This window comes from Artemia sp. Qi Xiang Cuo, chromosome 3, assembly GCF_049724085.1.
Source record: "Artemia sp. Qi Xiang Cuo chromosome 3, ASM4972408v1, whole genome shotgun sequence".
NCBI lineage: Eukaryota > Metazoa > Arthropoda > Branchiopoda > Anostraca > Artemiidae > Artemia > Artemia sp. Qi Xiang Cuo.
The window spans coordinates 23,583,526-23,599,841 of NC_142796.1; the positions used below are offsets into that span (position 1 = coordinate 23,583,526).

General features: G+C 35.9%; 1 protein-coding gene across 3 annotated transcripts in view; it reads left to right on the forward strand.

Annotated features, from left to right (window-relative positions):
• The first annotated feature begins 13,602 nt into the window (after positions 1-13,602).
• LOC148953892 (methylenetetrahydrofolate reductase (NADPH)) overlaps positions 13,603-16,316 on the forward strand; it is a 105,084-nt gene continuing 102,370 nt past the window's right edge. The window contains exon 1 of one of the 3 annotated variants that reach the window (XM_089085685.1): positions 13,603-13,621. The gene's annotated coding sequence lies outside the window, so the exon portion shown is untranslated. Of the gene's footprint in view, positions 13,886-16,316 lie in introns of all 3 variants that reach the window. The other 2 variants (XM_089085683.1, XM_089085684.1) reach the window with 2 other exon arrangements.

Sequence of the window (16,316 nt, forward strand, 5' to 3'; positions counted from 1 at the left end):
AAGATGGGTTGATATCACATCGATGCAAGCTGCAAGGCCCTCCATCATCAAATATGCTGGTTCAATTATACATGCTCTGGACCAGCCAATGACCATGCAACTTTTAATGCCAGGAGCCTCTCACGCCAGTGTTAGCTCTGCGCAAAGCTCTATGCAACCTGGGAGGAAATTGAAAAGAGAGTGGGCGGCTTCTCATAATGCCTCAGCCCAGTGTACTCAAGATCGTGAGGTTGACCCCCTTCATGCTTTGCCAGGGACTTCAGATGTACAAGCGCAGTCAGAATTTGTAAGTGTATATAATTTTTTTTTCTTTCCGTATTTTCAAAAATAAGGCAAATTTTCTCAAGCGCATAACTTTTGATGAGTAAAACTTAAAATTTGTTTCTAAACTATTCTATAATAATGCTATTTCATTACTATTAACCAAATTAGAAGTATATAAAAGAGTGGTTATAACACAGAACTAGCAAATAGCTTATCATACTTTTCTATAAAACCTTACCTATAATTTCTCTTTTAAGCAAGATGTTTTCTAATGCAAAAATCCGATTATTTCTTTAAACAAATCACTATTTCACACTTGATGGTTGAACAAGCGCTCTTAAACTAAGATATGTTTTTGCACTTAGCTTCGCGCATATTTAATCCTATTATCAAAATAACCCATCGGGAAAGGTTGAATATTAATCCAGCAGGTATAAATTTGAATGTTAATCGCTCGCTCGCTACAAAGTGGGAGTTTCAAATAACAGGATGTTTCTTATCTTAGATGAAACGAGAGATATTAGCACAGGAAAAATCGCATAAATTGTTTCCACAGCGCATTTCTATCTGACGCTGTTTCAGCAGCACGTTATAGGCTAATAGAATATAGGCTAAGGGGTTAGAAACGCAAATACAACCTGTAAGAATATTTCAGCGTGTGTGTGTGTGTGTGTGTGTGTGGGTGTGTGTGTGTGTGTGCGTGTGTGTGTGTGTGTGTGTGTGTGTGTGTGTGTGCGTGTGTGTGTGTGTGCATGCATGTGAGTGTGAGTATGTGTGTTATAAAAAAAATTTTTAATTTATCATGCATTGTTTTTTAAGTAATACTACAAGCAAAAATTTTTAATTTATTACGAATTTGTTTGATAAATTCGAATCCAATTAAGAAAAAAAAATGTTTTTGAATGTTAAACGTTCGTTATAAAAGTGGGATTTCAAATAATCAGATGTTTTCTATCTTAGATGAAGAGAGATATTAACACAGAAAAAAAGGATTCTTAATAAATTTAAAATGTGACAACGCGGTGTTATCAAAAACATTATTTGGGCGAAACCTTTTTTGGACATTTTAGGCAATTATTTCGGCGAAACAGTTAGAGACATTTTAAAAGATGATTTTAGAATATGTTTTCGAAAAGGATTTGAGTCTGAAACTCTAGGGTCGTTATAATACACAAGTTCTATTTGAACAGTGTTGTGAAGTCCTCTACCCCAACTCGAAAGGGTTCCGATCCTCCTACCCCGAAGGAAGCTCCCGGTTCCCAAAGGTCCTCCCCGGAGCTCTAAAAGGGACCATCCAGCATTTTAATTGCACTTTAATTGTTGATATGGAAGGAGAAAAAAAGTTTTTCTCTTACAATGATTTATTTAGTCCAGGTTAACTACGTCCAGCACTTCAAACAAATCCGTTGCCAAACGACATAGGAAAATTCGGATTGTCGAGAAAGTTACACCAACACCAGCAACCAATGTATGGGATTCATGCCCATTAACCGAAGCTAAAGAGCAATTCTTCATAGAACATACTGCATCGGTATGAACGATGGTCGGATTCTATTGAGAATTATAATCAAGAGGGACAGACACTAGAGTTGGATCCTATTTTGCATTTTTATTCTGAAAAAATTTTTTTTTGAATAAAACCATTAGTTTTATATATCATTCTCTTGTTCTAACTTATCCTCTAAGAATAAAAATTCATTTTTCTGACTAAACCAATATATATTTTTAACATGTTCAGTTGTCATTATGAAAGAAATATACCAATGTAACTTTTTTTTTCTTCTTTTAGTTGTTCAGGTGGTGGGACAATGACTATGAAAAATTGACATAGTTTATTAACTTTATAAAAATAATGGTTATTTCATATAGAAAATAAAACCTTTTTTCTACAGATTAATGAAATAGCGCCGCTATTGAATAATGAAACAACTGAATTTACAGGACCAATTCTGTCACCGCCAATGGAGTTCAGAGACGAACCTACATTAGTTGTAGATAATATGGAATGGGAAGGGGATTTCCTTAACGATGTTTTTTTGGGGGACATAGCTAGCCTAGACGATTTAACTTGTGATATTGATATGACAGAGGATCCGGACTGGGTAGATAGATTCATGCATGAACATTTAGGCGATGTTACTAGTGCAAGTGAACCGGGTCCTCTTAAAGAAATTACATCGCGGGGCAATACAGACTGGCTTGCTAAATTGCCCCAAACACTTTGAGTGATGCACTAGGAGACCTCGTTCCATCTCAAACCACTGCAGCTGAAAAGACGGGGGGTATTGGCAATTCTATGTCACCTCCCACCCTTCCGCTTAATGATACAACAATGCAAATTGTTGGACCTAATTTTCCCGGGGACACTTTTAACGATAACTATACTATTAGTGAATTGGATCCTGTACAAATAGGTGCAGGACATGAAAATAGTGCTAAGTCCTCGGAATTACGTGCATTTTATTTGTTAGAGTCTGCTCTAGGTCACATACAAACATATAGGGTAGATTTTAACCCTCCCGAGGAAAACGCGATTGACGGGAGCATTATTTTAACTGACCCTGTGAATGTTCTCCATAGCTACATCGACAGAATTCGAGCGCAAATTGAGATTCAGATTCAGAATTGGGGAGGTCAAGGGGGAATTAAAGCATCAGTTAATCAAAAGGTTTATTTACAAAAGGGGACATCCGGGGATATTTTTCATTTTCATTTTTCAACTGGCAACCAGACTTTTTACCCAGGTCTAAACGAATTTGAAAACAACTTTTTCAACTGGGTAAATAAATTGATATCAACTTTGGACATTATTTGGACATACTTTGGATTTATTTTTTCTACATCAATTTAAAACACCATTCAGATCGTTTCTGTGTGGACCGTCAATGTCGGGAAAAACAACACTCTTAACTAAAATAATAAAAAATTGTGATAAAATGTTTGCGGAAAAGCCGAAAAAAATCTACTATTGCTATAGTATTTGACAGGAGTCTTACGATAAAATAAAAGCAATTGCTGCCACTACCATGGGATTGGTGCAGATACAATTCATACAGGGACTTGATGTTTTCAACATTATTGAACCAAACTCTTGGCTGATCATTGACGATCTGGCTGAATCTATTGAAAAATGGCCACAGGAAATGCTGCAATTGTTCACTGTTCACTCTCATCATGAACAGATTTCCTTTAGTCTAGTTCTACACAATCTCTTTCATCAGAGAAAATGTATGCGAACACTTGCATTGAACTGTACTTACTATATCATCTACAGAGTTGTCCGTGATACTAGTTTGCAAATAACCCTCAATAAACAAATCTATCCAGGTGCCCCTAAATTTCTGCTCTCGGCATACAATCAGGCAACTAATAAACCCCACGGTTATATCCTATTGGATCTTAATCAAAATACACCCGAGGATCTGCGTTTAGTCACAGATATTTTCGACAATGAAATTACAGTATATCTCCCTGTGAATACGAAAAAGACCTATTAGTCGCTATCATGATACTGAAGAAACTACATGAAAATAGACATTTTTTTTCAGTTCTAAGCACTTCAAAATCTCCGATTAGGAAAGCAATACTCAAACACGGTATTGACAATTTCATTATTATGATATCCGAACTTCGTTTAATTGGGATTAAAGGCTAAGGTCAGGGTTAGGGAGTAGTTAGGCCACAGGCAAAGCAACATTGTGCCATTAAACGTGCATTGGCCACTAAACAGATAGGGAATAACTTCAAAAGACAGCAACTTTTTCAAGTGGGTAGAAGCTTTTTCACACTGATATTACCACCATTTGTATGATGTTTAAGCGGTATCCTCAAGTGAGACTGACTGAACCATCTAAGTTAACTCCAATAGAACTCGCTCTCTCACCCGTCGAAAACTTTGAGAACAATCCGAGTTAATTCCTTGACAATGAAAATATTTAGGATGATAAGAAACTGCTTTTATTTCAAGATGCACTTCGCTGAGTGGACAAACACAATTCCCATTAGTTGAAGCCCACTACTACTGGTGATCACAAAAAAGTATCATCTCCTCAAGAGTCTGCTTCTGGAACGCACTTGAAGAAGGTGTACTTGGATTTAAATGTATTGAAAATTGGAAATACAAGGCCTCACTCATATGGTTAACAAATTAAGCAAGACCTACCCTATATCTTGAAAAGTGTTCAAGATCACCTTCAAGTTGAGAGCAATGGGTAAATGATTACAATTCAGGGCAAAAGCTATAATCTTCTTGATTTAATCTATGACATGTCTACAAATAATTAAGGGCTATTATCATTTGACACTCATCTATACAATTTTATAAATACATTAAACTACCCCAAAAGTCTTATTGGCAATAGACAAATTCTAAAAAAATTAAATGAACATGCATCATCATCATCATCAACAACATTGACGCCATTAAAATATGAAGAAGAAGAAGATTTTAAATCAATTTTGGTAAATACTAGCACACCACTGATAGCTAGACAAAAGCGAAGACGTATCAAGTCAACGTCACCAACACCAACAACAGCCAGTATACAAAAGGGTAGCGGACGTTACACAACGTGTTTACGTTCAAAAGGGTTGAAATTCTGAATGGTGTTAATGAAAATTTTGGCGAAGTTGTGAGTTTAAGTTCTCCAACCACTCTTTCCTAGGTCACATGTGTTCGCACTAAAAGTTTGCAAGACTATCTAAAAAATGAATCAAGTTACACTCTGCATAGAAATTAAAGACTTCATGCCAATCAATGTCGTAAAACTAAAGCCTTTTACCCATTGCATATAATGCAAGCAGATCTCCTGACTCTATACGAGATTCAAAGACGTCACAATACGCAATATAAATACACTCTACTTGCAATCAGTGTCTTAAGTCATTAAACATCTGTGTTTCCATGGCAGTCAAAAAGATGTGCTGATGTTGCCTAGAATATATGAGTCTGTCTTGAAAAGAGCGTGTATAAAAAAAATACCATTGGGTCGTGGTGGGGACTGTATTTTCTATACGATAGCACACGCTCTAGTGAAATATAGGAAACTTCTCTAACATTGTCATAGTCCTATGAAGGCTGCATTGGCCGAACGATTGATAAGAAATAATTGAATTTTAATTTCAAGATATTGTACATTGAAAAATACATCGGCTTTTATTCATGATCTTGATAAAATCATGTTGATTTTTAATCAACGATCTCATCAATCATTGTCCAACTCTATGCCAATGTATGTTCATTATTCTGATCTTTATACAATTGACACCTTTCTTAAGCAATATTCTAATGAAACGACTGTCAAGAAGAAAAATAAATTCAATGTTGGTGATACTGTTCGAATTAATAGAACAACTAATGTTTTTGAAAAGGGGTATTACTTGTGGTCCACAGAACTTTTAAAGTGGCAAAAATTCTAGATACTAAACCCATAATTTATCGCCTGCGTGATACCAAAGATGAAGAGATTCTCGGTGGCTTTTATGACTATGAATTGCAAAAGGTTAAAAAGCCTAGTGGAATCTAAAAAAATGAAAAGATATCAAAGGCATGTACTCAGAGGGATAAGAAAAAGCTACTGGTTCGGTCGCTACGATACAACTCTTATTTTGATTCTTGTATTAGTGTTGAAGATATTGACAATGCCTCATGATTTCTATGTAACATTCATGTCCAACGTTTTCGATCCTCTCTAAAATGACTTGAATACGACAAGTGATTTTTGCACAAAACTCTCCCCTCCATTAAATTTGACGGTGCATATGAAGTGGCTCTTGTCGACTGTATTCTCAAAAATACCTATGACTTCCTGAGAAAGGATTGTGCGTATGATATAAAAGTTATACCATTCGTCTGGACTATGAAAGGGTTGAACTCTGCCGACTATGAATGGGTTGAAACACTTAAATCCAGTGAATATCCACATGCCAAATTGAAATATATTGAATATGATAATATGGGAGATTTGTGTCGTACAATCAATAGAAAAATCTCATATCTTAGGAATGGTAACTTCCATTTTAATTATTCATTGGAACATGATAGGATTTACATTACCTCACCTCTTATCACTGAAATAATTATTCTCAATGATAATCTGAGAGATATTCTTGGCTTTAAACAGAATATGATCAATGGGAAAAATGCTGGCACCGTTTACGGGATGAATCAAGTTATTTTTGCTGATTATCCACCTGGTTTTGCATCGGACTCTTGCATATTTCTTTATGAATCCTTTGTGGAAATATCGAGAGTCGGTAATTCAAATGTCCCCCTCCTATGCGCTCTTTAACGAAAAAAAACTCATGAACTTGTTCATCATTATAATATAAAGCATCTTCAGTATGTTCCTGTAAACACTTCGTATTTGGAACTCTGTTAGTTAACACTAAGAAGTGAATTGGGTGATCTTCTAGCAATAACAAAAGGTTTAGCAGTGATTACATGTCATTTTCAACCCATTGTTAACGACAGCACAATCACCTAAAATGAACAATAGGAGAATTTCATTTGTCTGTCCCGAGATCGATTGTTATGTTGGTGCTTTGAGTCCACGTCAAATAGGCAATGGATTGGACTACTACAAGGGACGTACTACAATGTCTGGCTATGGTCTCGGTAGCTGGTTTGCTAGGCTATTTGGTTCTGCATTACCCCTTGCCAGAAAATATATAGTACCTGTTGCATCAAATTTTTCGGCCTCAACACTGAAGGACTAGGGGTCAGGCTAGAATTTGAAGAAGAGTGGTAAGGAAAATATTAGACCTTCAGCAGGAGCCACTGGTGAGCAATTAAAATCTTGGCAAAATGGGGAGAGATTGTAAAGGATGCGTTCGCGTCATTCACTCATCAGTCTCCACCCAGGCAGGAAGCAAAGGACATAAACAAGGACTTTGAGGAATAAAACAAGGAAAACCAATAAGCAGAATAAGAAGAAAAAGAAAAAGATTGATAGATCAAAGAAGAATTTCTTCTCTTAAGATGACTTGTCTCCCCCACAAGGAATCACATCCATCAATCAGTTCATCATTGAATCTATTCAATGCTGAAAATGTTGATGTCAGTGTCAAGTATGGCTACTATGAGCAATTTCATCCCCAACAACCCCTCTCGGAGAATATACACTTACAGATATTTTTCAATGAAGACTATGTTATTGATTGGTGGTAAAAATTTATTCATTTAAATGTTGTGGTCAAGAAAAAGACGGATAATACAAATCCAAATGCAGGTAATGGTCTCTCCTATGAAACTGTTTTATACGCAACCTATTCAAGCAAAATAATGTATTTATTAATGGAACATTGGTGAGCACTAGCAATAATTTATCAAACTATGCAAGCTACATACAATTCATGATGATGACACCAAAGGCTTACAAGGAGTTGAGAGGACCATCATTAGGCTATGAATATCGATTAGGTGTTGATACTGATGGTGAGTTGACTACTGCAGTGACCCAGGAGTATCATCTAGTTGGAAAATTAAATCATTAGATATTCAATATATCCCAATGGCTACCCCCCAATGTCAAGATTGACATAAAGTTACAGATGGCACCATAGAATTTCATTTTGAGAAAAACACTTCCTGCAGAACCCGATGCAAATATCATTATCACATCGGCAATTCTCCGCGTCCGAAAACAACAGGTTATGAGCTCTTTTGCATTGGCAGTGGAAAAACTAACAGCCAATGGTAACAGCATTAAACTTCTTGTCCCCCATACGATCACCAATAAATGTCACAGTACAGCAGGTTCTATTAGATATATTAATTCATCATTTATCACCAGAGGAATCCCATCAAACTATGCTTTGAACTCTGTAAAGAGTGGGAACGACGTTGGGTCATAGCTTTGATCGCCCCATGATTTAATTTTTTCGGTCCATATAATTTCTTTTGTAAAGTTACTGGTATTTAGCACTAAACTCTATCGTTTGAAAAAAAATTCTATAGAACTCTCTACGAGTTCACAATGCAGTCCCTAGATCATGACTCTCAACTATTTGAAAATGGACTAACCGATTCAATGTTTTTAAAAAATCATGGTGTTATTGTGTTGGATTTGTCTGTTACACAGGATATGAGCTAAGTACGAACAGGAAATGTACGTTTAGAGTGTACATTTGCCAATACTCTGACTAAGAGTATCATGGTATTATCTCTATGTTAATGTGAAACCTTTTTGGAATTCCTCATCAGCCCCAGTTTTCCACAAGACCAAGCAAGATGAATAAAAGACAAATAATCAACAGACATTTTTTGTATCTACGCATGTTCCAATGAAAGTCCCGCCGTGTATCTATAAACTTCATTGAACAAATTCCAAGTGTTAACAATACTCTTGTCATTGTTCATAGCAGTCCATCGACTTTGAAGACCGGTCATTGGCTATGCATCTTTCAAACAGCGAAGAATATTGAATTTTTTTATTCTCTTGGCCTATCGTATAAATTCTATGCTCTAGACCTTAGCAACTTTATTGAAAGCAGTGAAAAAACCATTATTCAAAATCAACGAAGAGTAAAAGATTTAATCACTAAGACATATGGCTTTCATGCATTACTCTTTTTCATGTTCAGATGTCGTGGCTACACCTACAAGCAGTTCCTCAACATCTACGTTGACTTACCTCGATTGAACGACTTTCTAGCGTATAATATAATTACAACTGTATTTGATATTGATTTTAGTACCCTAATAATAATATTTTTTAAAAATGTATGTTAAATTTTTTATTAATAAAAAAAAAATAGATACATTATAAAACGACATTTCTACTCTTTAGATTTCATCCACTACTAGGTATTTGTCGACAACCACTAGTGCAGGTAGATTATCTGAATTCACAGTGTACTGATCCTGATGTAGTGCAATATCAGGGTCACATTTTCTACAGTAGAGTGTGACTTCACTCTTGTCATATCTCTTTGTATAGTCAATAATACTATTCACATTCATTCTAAAGAATTCACATGTTTCAATTTGCCTATTTGAAGCAATTTTATAAACAGTGTCCTCGAGTGTCGAATCACATTCCGTCACAACCAAATAAAAATCAGTGGGCTTATAATCATAACACCCATTGTCTTCACAACAATGACGTAGAAACCATATTCTTTTGTTGTTCCAACAGTTGAATCGTTGACCCGGTTCTTCCTCCCAGAACAATATAAAACCACGACGATACCAATCTCGTAGCAATAAACTAAAATCACGGTTAGGATTCTTTCCAATCATACCGGGATATGTATTTTCCCACTGCTTACATTTATCATAATGACAATTGGAGCATAGGTGTCCTATAGGATGAGAGTCACACATCTTTTCAAGACAGGAATTACAATCTGTAATTTGTACAGCATATCCTCTATGCAATTTACACGGGTTGCATAATCCACACTTTTCGTCATACTCATCAATCATTGTGCCATTCTCACATGATGACCAGCTGCCCAGTGAGTACATACATAACGGACATGTATGGAACATTTTTTCGTGTGTTGCAGCTCACTATTAATGTGAAACTAAGATGGCAACAACAAAAATTGTCTAAGATAGAGAGAGAGAGAGGATTTAATCATCCTAAAACACCATCTATCTCATGAAAAAAAAAGTCCTAAATATCAAAACTAGATTTTAAAATACTATCAACAACATCATTTTGCCGTGTTGTGATAAATAAATAAATAAATTGTGTAAATACATTTCGACCACGACGTAGAAGCTTCATACAATAGTCTAATGATGGAGAATCAGTTTTCATTATATCGACAAGCATACCCCGAGAAAATATCTTTCTTTGAACAGACAGCTGTAGAAAATTGTCATCTAGAATCAAACGTTTTTCCATAAGAACTAGATTCTTCATTATTCGCTCTTTCTCGAATCTATCCGTTTTTTAGAGTCCCAACTCTCTCACAACCAACTTCAGACTAACCAGAATTTTTTCTACTCTAAAAAATATACGCTAGTCTACTATAGAAAGAAAAAAATGCCATTGATTTAGAAACAATTTTATTGAACATAATTGCAATAATCATCACTGATGCATTTTGTTTCTCATCAATATATTTTGATAGGAGATCTAATGCAGACCGAAGTTTATTTATACGGAGAACATTCACTTTTCCAGCAAAACATTGCTGCTCCTCCTGCTTAAATTTGCTTAATGATATCACGTATCTGGCTTACACAGTGTCCCATTCAAGGCATAGTCTATAACCAGTGGTTATTTCCACAGCCCACATCGGGTACTCGTATATCGTTGCTGGTGTTGTCAGCTCCATCATTATTCTCCAATAATGTAAATGCACCACTCATTTTTTCTCCACTAATATCCTCTCAAATAAACTATTCTCTCTGAATTCAATTCTCTTACTAATATGAATTGTACTGAAAACCATTTCTTTTATTCAAATCCCAACCACAAATCAAGTTATACTCACTCTCTTTGAAAAGGTGTAATGCCCTGTAGAAGTATTACCTATATGCATGGGAATAGTCACTCTCTTTGAAAAGGTGTAGAGACGCAAGCAAATAACGTTGAAATTGCTATTGGGGCAAGCAAAATGGTACCTCTTACTCTACTAACATTCTCTCATGATGTCCTGGAAGTTTCAGCTTGATACGGTACGCCGTTCCAAAGATATTGCTGATAAGCCATTTTGACAATCTGTAACCACATAGTGCGTTTTGATTTAGTTTAATTTTTCCCTCAATATTTCCCCAAATTTTTACTTCAATACCCCCAGCCTTGGCAGTACTCGCTTCAGAAGCAGTAGTTGTAGTGGTAGTAGTGACAGTAGTAGTAGTTGTGGTCAGGGGCGTCCCGAGGGGGGGGGGCATTCGGTTGTGGCATTCGGTAAAATTTTCGCCGAAGCCGTAAATTTCGGCAGAAATATTGCAAAAATGCCCGAAATTTAGCAAAATTCTTAATTTCTGCAGAAAATTCCGCATAAATCAGGTAGCGATTCGGTACAATTTACGAAGATCCCCCTCCCCCAATGAAATGAGTCTCGGGCCCCCCTGGTTCTGGTAGTAGTAGTAATAGCAGTCATAGTTGTAGTTCATAGTTCTATTTACCTCAGATGTTCATTTCAATATCCTCAGCCTTGGTAGTACTCGCTACAGAAGCAATAGTTTTAGTGGTAGTAGTAGTTGTTATGGTAGCAGTAATAGCAGTGGTAGCTGTAGTAGTAGTAGTAGTTCGGTCAATTGCCCGTTCGGTCAATTGATTCTCTCTCCTATCATTTCCTGAAAGTTTCAAATTAATAAACTCAGTCATTCCTGAGAAACGTCCTTTTGACAACCAGTATGCACATAACGTGTTTTGATTTAGTTTAACCCTCCCTTGAAGATTCTCTGAAAGGTTCACCTGAGTGCCCTTCTTCGTTTTGGAAAGTAAAGGTCAAACATGCCCATGTTTCTGAATAGCTTACTATATGTAAACAATGGATGAATTTCCTGACTAGCAGCCCTAGGGGATGTGGTAGGGACATAATTACTTTGTTTCCCCAAAGACATAATTACTGGACTTTTCAACTATGCTGAAGAAAATGGCTATCTCAAAATTTTGATAAGATGTGTTTGGGAAAATGAAGGGCGTGGAGGGGAGTTGGCTGCCCTCCAATCACTTTTGACTCTTAAAAAGAACACTAGAACTTTCAATTTCCATCCAAATGAGCTCCTTTCGAAATTTCAAAGACAACTCCTTCTGTATAAAGTGGTTTGGTCTGAAAAAAATACAACAATAACAACAACAAATAATTCATTGTGCCCATTTCGTTCTTTATTTAGGCATCAATATTGTGATGCCTAAGATTGCCTCTCCCTCGAATTTCCTTTTTATTATTGCCCTCCACCAGAAAAAAATCCTGGTTATGTTGCCTGGTCACGATACCTTATAGTCGATAGTATCCCCGCTGCTTTTTAATTCTGCCAGACCCTTTATCAAATCTACCCCATAAAAACAGGGCCGTATCCAGGGGGGAGGGTTAGGAGGCTTGAACACCCCCCTCGAAATGTTTGTCTGACTCGTAAAACCGTAACAAAATGGACACAAATAAATTTTGTATGTGTTGTTTGAGGTTTTTTTGTGTAACCTCCCCCCCAAAATAATTTTTTTTGAGTAAAACCCCCTCCGAAAAAAGAATCCTGGGTACGGCCTTGCATCAAAACCTCGTGATTTTTACAAACTTTTGCATAAATTATATATAAATCACCTGAATTTTTATGTTTTTACTGGTACTTGTGTATTATACGCCACTCAAGCTTACGCTGTGTAAAACTCGAGAACAAACCGGTTTTTCCGTTAGTTTCTTTCAGCTTAGCCTGTGACAAGGCAAAGACAAGTGACAGAACAGATGGGAAATATATATTTTGGGCTATATATTTGCACATAAGGGGGAGGGGGTAACTATTTGGACTGTTTGAAGTTAAATAATTACATTTAATTAGAACCTATTTCTTTGACGCTCAATCCTAATCAAATATCACAAAATATGATGAAAATATAATACTATAGAAACATAATGTGCGCTATATATTTGCACATTAGGGGGAGGGGGGAGTATAGCGGGTCTGCATGCAAAATTTGTTATGTACAGTTATTCTGCATATTATTCAGTAAGAATTGTTGGTACTAGTGAATTAAGCGTACTCTTTTATATACTGTACATGGAACGTCAAACTGGAGATGCGACAGATAGCGGGACAGATACCCGCCAGGGCCAGACTGGTTATTTCAAAAACCGCTATTAAGAATTGGAATGCAAAGAGTAGTTTTCATTGCGTTTACGAAATTTAAACTGTTGTTTTTTGGGGTTTAAGGGGGAGGTGCCTAGGTTAGGTTACGTATTCAATATATGATATGCTTTAACCCACGCCCCCCCCCGAATGTGCAAATATATAGCCCAAATTTGTTTCTAAACTATTATATATTCATCCTATTTTATTTTATTTCATTAGCATTAGCCAAACTTGACTTCTTTAGCAGTATATAAAAGGGACGTTTATTGCCTCAATACCGATTTGTTTTCTAACTTCAAATTGTCCAAATACTTTACTCCCACCCTAATCATCAAATATATAGCCCAAATTATATATTATCTATTCTGTCACTTGTCTCACGCTAAGCTGAAAGAAACTTGAGTGGCGTATGATACAGAAGTACCTTTTACGAACCCACACCCCCTCCCCTCCCACCCCCTACTGATTATTACGTACCTGCTCCTGTACGAATCGTCTAGTTGTGTCATTTAAAAGTCTCGTATAGTTTAAAACAAAACCTGTTGCTAAGCTGGAGTAGGCTATTTGCTCTCTGCCACTTTGTCAACAATAACCGGTTTACTTGCTGTATAAGAATGCTGAATCTCTTTCTCATTTTCATTGCATAATTCTCCCTATAATCTGCACTAATATAGGCTAGGGCTAACCGCCTAGTCAATACTTTAGTGAATCTGTTGCTGTTACTGTTTGTCCAGTGAGATTTTTTTTTAATAGCTGAGTTAAACAACTATGTTCTGGAGTAGCTAATGCATGGTGATTAAATCTGTGAAAACAAATAATTTGATAGAAGGCATTGGAATAGCCTACAAAGTATTCTACATCTATCCTAAGGTATTTTTTTTAATTAGGCTAGGCTATTTTTACATTAGTAGAACTAGTGGGTAAATTTTTGGTAAATATTTACCAAATCATATAGGCCTATTTTTGTCGGAATATAATAGGCTAATAATCAGGTAAATATCTACCAAATCATATTATTGAGTTTGGACTAAAGTGAATACACAATTCGATGCCTTTTTTTATGCTTATTACGAATATAATAAGCATTTCTTTTGGAATTGAATTTCAGCCCCCCCCCCCCTATATATGCCAATTCAGGGTTAGGTTAGATTAGTTTTGGTATATATAGGGGCGGGGGGGGGCGGAAACTCATTTCCAATAGAAATGCTTATTATATTCGTAATCAGCATAAAAAAGGCAAATATAATAATCATTTTTGTCGGAAATGAATTTTAGCCCCCACCCTTATATATACCAATTCAGGGTATGTGCAAATATATACCCTGAATTGGTATATATAGGGGTGGGGGCTAAAATTCATTCATCAAGTTTAGTCTCACCCATCAAAAGTTACGTGCCTGAGAAAATTTGCCTTATTTTCGAAAAAAGGGGGAAACGGGGTTAGGGGTTAGGGCTAAAATACGTTCCCATGGTTCTAATTTTTTTAGTTCTAGTTTTTTAGGATGGGGATAGAAACCAACTCAATAATTTTTCTTAATAGAAGGGAGGATGTGTCTTGTGACGAATCCTTCCCACTTCTCTCTTCACTGAAGTTTGGCTTTTGATTTTGGTATCACATTTTTGCAGATAGGAGCTAGAAACCTCTATAGTAGAGTTCTATGATACGCTGAATTTGATGGTGTGATTTTCATTAGAGTTCTATGATTTTTAGGGGTTGTTTCCCCCTTTTTTCGAAAATAAGGCAAATTTTCTCAGGCACGTAACTTTTGATGGGTGAGACTAAACTTGATGAATGAATTTTAGCCCCCACCCCTATATATACCAATTCAGGGTATATATTTGCACATACCCTGAATTGGTATATATAAGGGTGGGGGCTAAAATTCATTTCCGACAAAAATGATTATTGTATTCATAAAGAGCATAAAAAAGGCATCAAGTGGTATATTCAGTTTAGTCGTAACTCAATAATATGATTTGGTAAATATATACCAAAAATTTACCCACTAGTCCTACTAATGTAAAAATAGCCTAGCCTAATTAAAAAAAAATATCCAATAAAAATTTTGAGATAGCCATTTGTTTAAAAATAGTCCAAAAACCATATAATAAGGTCTTTGAGGTGGACAGAATCCCAGAGTCTGGGCGATTCTGGGTTATGCCGTGCTGTTTTTTGGGAAGTTTTTATTAAAAAATGGGCAAATATGATTCCCACCTAATGGACTCTTATAGCCCTAGGCTATGTAAAATAAAATACGAACAAAATAATTGATGAAAACTTATTCAAAAACAGATAAAATGGGAAAAACAAGGAAATATGATTCGTCGAAAGGCTAATTTGTGCGTATTATAAAGCAATAGGCTAATTCCATCATATTTTGCTTTTTTTTTCTGGCCTAGGGCAATATGTAACCATAGGGTGCGCCGAGGATGAATTGTCGAAAAAAAAAAAAAAAAAAAAATGGACATTATAAAAATATCTCTGTTTTTGTTCTAGCATGTTTCCTTCTGAAGGGCAGTTATTCTAGACCTTTACCCATGTTATCCATCAATTTTCCCGTCGCTGGATGTTATCCACCTTCCTTGTTTGCCGTTAAATTAGTTTGAAGCTCATATAGCCCTAGACTATACAAAATAAAACTAACCAAAAAATGATGGTTTCCTAATATGCAGCAAGAATCAATGAATCATATATCCCTATTTCCCCCTCCCCCCATTTTTATCTGTTTTTAAATCAGTTTTCAATTATTATGCTATGTTTTTACATATCTTAGGGCTATTAAAATCCATTAGGGGGAGGGACAAATTTTCAAAACGCGAAAAAAACAACAAAAAAATGAACACAAAATTAGCAGTCCAAAAATGCATTTCTTTTTGTTCTAGCATGTCTCCCTTGGAAGAGTCGATATTCTAAACCTTTACAATAATGTTTAATTTGGACTGTATTATTTGATCGTTAAGGAGGGGGCGGGGGGAGGTTGTAAAGTAAAGTGAGGTCCTGTATTGTGTTTTCAATAAAAGAAAATCGCACAAATTCCTTGTCCACCTAAGTTACAATGAATTTGCGCTGCAGTCTTCTAATTTAGCCAGATATAGACCACGTCTAAGTCTGCTAAATTTTAGTGCTTTAATTTTTTCCAACTAATTTTTAGCATTATGAACCAACTATTAATGAAAAATAAGCACATACAACAGGGAGAAACTCACAGAAATCAATAAAACTTTGTATATAGCCTAGAGTTGGCACCTACACGGGATTTTGTTTTCGGGGAGCGGACAATAATAAAGGAAATAACTAAAC